A 4,811-nucleotide genomic window follows, 5' to 3' on the forward strand; every position below is an offset into this window, starting at 1 on the left:
GTGTACAGGCCCATCTGATAAAAATCAATATGCTTCTCGAGATTTTTCAGGTCAAAGATACCCATTACAATTGAGGAGCCAGGTACCTTCATCCAGACCACCCCAGCCTAGAGCACAATTCCCCATTGACCACAATCTGCAAGGCCTAGGTTTTTCCCCAATTAAAGTTCTTGCAGCTTATTTACAAAACTCTGATTATGATAGGAAGAGTTCAGAAATTTGGTTAAAGGGGTTTTCTGAAGGTTTCAAACTAAATTACACTGGTGCAAGGGTAGCTACTAATTGTTCTAATTTAAAGTCAGCTTAAGATAATGAACTTGATATTCTGGGAAAAAATGTTTAAAGAAATTAATGCTGGAAGAGTTGCAGGCCCATTCCATTCAAGACCCTTTCCTTATCTTAGGCTTTCACCTGTAGGTTTAGAAAAAGGATGGCTCAATTAGGTTGATTCATCATTTATCTTGTGAGCAGTTTGGTGTCCCCTTAGCTGATGATAAAACAGCGTGGCCTTAAAATTCCCTGACCTTTTGGGGTTTTGAGTTAGATTCAGTTAAAATGATGATAAGAATCCCAGTTGATAAGTTAAATAGTTTAAAATTGTTTAAAATATTTGATCAACAGTTTTATGCCAAGAAAGAAGGCTACTCTAAATGAACTTCAGGCTCTTGCAGGTTTGTTGAACTTTTGTTTGCGTGTCATTCCGTCAGGCCGGGCTTTCACTAGGCGTATTTATGACGTCATGCAAGGGGTCTGTAAACCACATCACTTGATCAGGGTTTCTTTGGCAGTTAAGGAGGACTTTGATGTGTGGCTTATATATTTAGATTTCTTCAATGGCTGCTGTTACTTTCCACAACTCCAATTATTTACTGACAGTGCAGGAAATTCAGAATTAGGTTGTGGTGCTTTCTTAAGGAATCATTGGTTGTTTTCAAGTGGCCAAGTGAATGGGCTGGTATTGAAGTTATCAGGGACATCACATTTCTTGAACTTGTTCCAATTGTTTTGGCAATTCATGTTTGGGGAAGTCAGTAATTCAGCAGGAAAATAGTTTTCCATGTGGACAATGAGGCCTTAGTAACAATTTTGATCAAAAAATCTTCTAGGTCTAAGCGTGTTATGTGCTTAATTCTTCCCTCGGTACTTCATTCCATGTAAAACAATATATAGTTCAAGGCTTGACCTATTTTAGGTGTTCATAGTGAGGTTGCTGATGCTCTATCTCGTTGACAGTTTCAGCGTTTTCGGTCACTTGCACCTCAGGCGGACTAGAAGCCAGTATCAATTCGAGAGTCCTTTCGAACCGTCATCTCCAGACTGAATTTGACAGATTAGTTCAGAGTTCAATTTCAACAAATACAAGACTTGCTTATCAGACAGGTTTATTTGAATTTGATCGTTTCAAGTTATCTTGTAGGTTACATCCGATTTGGCCTTCTGATGAAAAACAGAATATAGAATTTGTAGCTAGTTGTTCATTGAAGGGTCTGTCATCTGCTACTGTAAGGACCTATCTCTCAGGTATAAGCTTTAAATGTATACTTGATGGTAACTGAGACCCCACCCAAAACTTTGTTATCAAAAAGATGGTAGGCATGTCAAGACTGCAAAGTTCAGTAGATGCTAGATTGCCAATTACATCAAAATTGTTAGGGAAAATATTAAATGTACTCCCAATTGTTTGTAAATCATTTTACGAAACAACATTGTTTTCAGCATTTTTTTTTCATACTCATTTTTTAGACTCTTTAGGGTTGGAAAATTGGTGTTAGATAGAAAGAAAAGCAGAAGTTCTCATGCCTTGGATGCTGCAAGCAATTCAGATCGCAACTAGGTTAAGGGCTACCCAAAGGTAGATCAGTGTATGCAGAGCCTCAGGAATTTGATTATGACGTCACAGTTAAATTGTACAAATGAATCTGGGCGAATAAATAATAATTTCCTTTTTTATATACTCTTATATACTTTGATTACTCATAATTATTGTAAATATAAATCAATGCGTAATTTATCTTGTCATTATAACACTATTTGAATGTAAAATCAAAGCCAACTTGATCTCGCTGTACTAACAGATATTACGTCATAGGCTAGTTTGACACGCAGTTTCTCTGTACTTGAGACGCAGATCAAGCTATTAGTGAAATAAAAGTATGAAAATTAAAACTAAATGATCGTGATCTGATTAAAATTGATTCATATTTTTGAATGCATTAATCAATATTTCACAATCTTATTTAATTGATAATTATTAGTCTCTTATAAAGCCGCAGTCATGCGCTTTTATATTAAGAACGTATTACAATCACAGGTACTACCCCTCCAAAATCTCAAAAGTTCAACGATATCCTCTTAGTTATAAATTATGATATTTTATACACATGAAGCTATTGTCCCTACTATTTTGAAAAGTGCTGGGAGCAAGTTGTGCGCTGTTGATTTTTTCCGTAATTTTACATTTCATCAATGCATATAGTGTAAATGCACATAGTTTATCAACAGTCGGCTAAATCTTATATAATTCCTGGGCATGGAGAAGTTGCTCCCAGCACTTTTCGAGTTAAGAAATATGTCTTTAAAAAAAACACAATCAATTTCATAGTGAAAAATTATCCGTTTATCCTTGAACTTTTACGATCTTTGTATCCTTAGATATTTTTTTTCTAATTTTAATCATGTCACTTGACAAACAGCTGATGTACGTGAAGTCGCTTTGGCCAAAATCGGCTGAGACCCTATACATACGTATGCATTAGTATAATTGTCATTAAATTAAAACTCATGCTGATAAAAAAAATATCAACTTTATATTAATTTTTTCGGAATATTTTAAGGCATATTTCCTATGAGCGGCCTTAAGGATGAATTCTTCTGATCAATTTACCCCAAGTACTTAGACATGTCGTAAAATTCAAACTGATAACAATTTACAAACAAGTTTTTAAAGTTTTTATGATTTATATATTTAACTATATTTATTTTTAAATAAAAAATCTTTCTATGGTGTATAAATGACCAACACGTGTGCAAAATTACGATATTTAAGACATAGGCCTAAGAAAGTCGACAAGTGAAATCGACATGATCGAGAGGGGAAGACTCAAGAAGATGGGATCGCCCGTTTGAACCAAGCGAAAGGAATGCCGAATGGCACTCCATTAAAAGAGCCAACCGGCAGAAATTTTAAAACATTAAAAAAATTGTCGAGATCGCAATTAAGCATACAGGAACATTCTCGAAAGTGGTACCCAAACATGCCAGCCAAGAACGTCGGTGTGTGTTGACTACGTTCCAGAAGCAGTGGAAAAGCGAATATGTAGGTTTACAATGCTTTCAAACTTATTAAAATAGCAATGTTTATGCGTTACAGATACAAAGATTTTAAAATACTTAGTATACTGTCATATCGCAAACTCAAACATAGCATAAACATGTTACATGTACGTAACGTTAGGCCTAAGGTCTCCAGAGGCATGCAGACGACAACATTCGTATTATAATTTTTATTGCAACTTAAGCTCTTAGTATATGATAAATTACCTTGGATATTGTAAATGCAGAATCTCTATCTCAAATTTATAGACATACCGTAAGAAAATAATGAGACAACTTCTATAATTTTTAGCTGTTTACATTCGGTAAGAAACTAGGTCGCTTCATTCTATGGCGGCCTATGCGGGTTAAAAAATGGAATATTTCTGAAACATCATGAACCATGTAGAAATTATTTTAGTATAAACTACAGGCCTGGGTTCATAAAAACAAAGTCAAAAGACAAAATAATGATTTTGCATTTGTTTAACAATGATATTACCAGTAAATTATAATCTAATTCTTTTTCTAAAATTAATTTTTACAGGTATGTCTTGTTTTCACAAGAATCACTAATGGAGGCCTTTAGAAGAGAGCATGGTTTAAGAACCACTAAAATTAGATGGAGAAAATCATGAAAATCAGATTGAGAAAGTGGGACTGGATTTGACATATCCCTGTGAAGCCACCATCCTACACCACAAACCAGGACCCAATCTTGAACCCCCAGGGCAAGAGAAAGAGAAGACATCCAACAGACTATTATGAAGTTTTATGTGTTAATTGATTACTTTTTGTTCTTAAAAATCTGTTCTTAACAAAATTGCAATTATTACCTGAAATTATCACACTATTTTTGAATATTTGGTGAGTAAAACACATACTCTGACGCCCAAATGCCTGATTTGTTTTCACTAAATACTGAAAAAAAAACAGGGGGTGGGTATATAAAAAATATCAAAACTCTCTTATATGTGCACTAACCCCTACTTTTCACTCTATGAAAAGAAGCCATAATACCTAAAGAAACTGTACAACAATTTTCGTAAAAAGTTTAATTGTAGAAATATGTTTTTCTTTCGTTTTTCGAACAATTTTATTGGGAAAAATGTGCCTAATTTTGACATGGGTGAACAACATTTTTAGGTACAAGTTATCTAATTGGTATTTATTTGCTCATATTTAGCTTTAAAAATCAACTTTGCAATACTTTCAAGTAAATTTAAGCCAATTTAAGTTTTAATTCACTGTATTTATAAGTTTTATGAGGTATTTTAAGGTCTAGTAGCATTTTTAAGGAAATTTCCCATGCTCTATTTTGGCCTATGTTCAAAGAGTTGAACCTCTCTTAGATAATCACTAACATACACTTTTCTTGTCTTTAAATTATTCCTTGGATATTACACTTTCAGAAAAATATAAGCATTTGGAAAGTTTAATGCACGTTTTTTTCCGCGTATCATAAGAATACATCCTTAACCTAGCTGCGATGTAAAAAT

At 33.9% G+C, this 4,811-nt stretch overlaps 1 pseudogene; it reads left to right on the forward strand.

Moving 5' to 3' along the window:
* Window positions 1-625: 625 nt before the first annotated feature.
* On the forward strand, window positions 626-1,834 carry LOC134248943 (uncharacterized; annotated as a pseudogene).
* The last annotated feature ends 2,977 nt before the right edge of the window (window positions 1,835-4,811 follow it).

The sequence above is a fragment of the Saccostrea cucullata genome, unplaced genomic scaffold (assembly GCF_032062105.1).
Source record: "Saccostrea cucullata isolate Sc308-1 unplaced genomic scaffold, CSIRO_AGI_Scuc_v1 ctg1794, whole genome shotgun sequence".
NCBI lineage: Eukaryota > Metazoa > Mollusca > Bivalvia > Ostreida > Ostreidae > Saccostrea > Saccostrea cuccullata.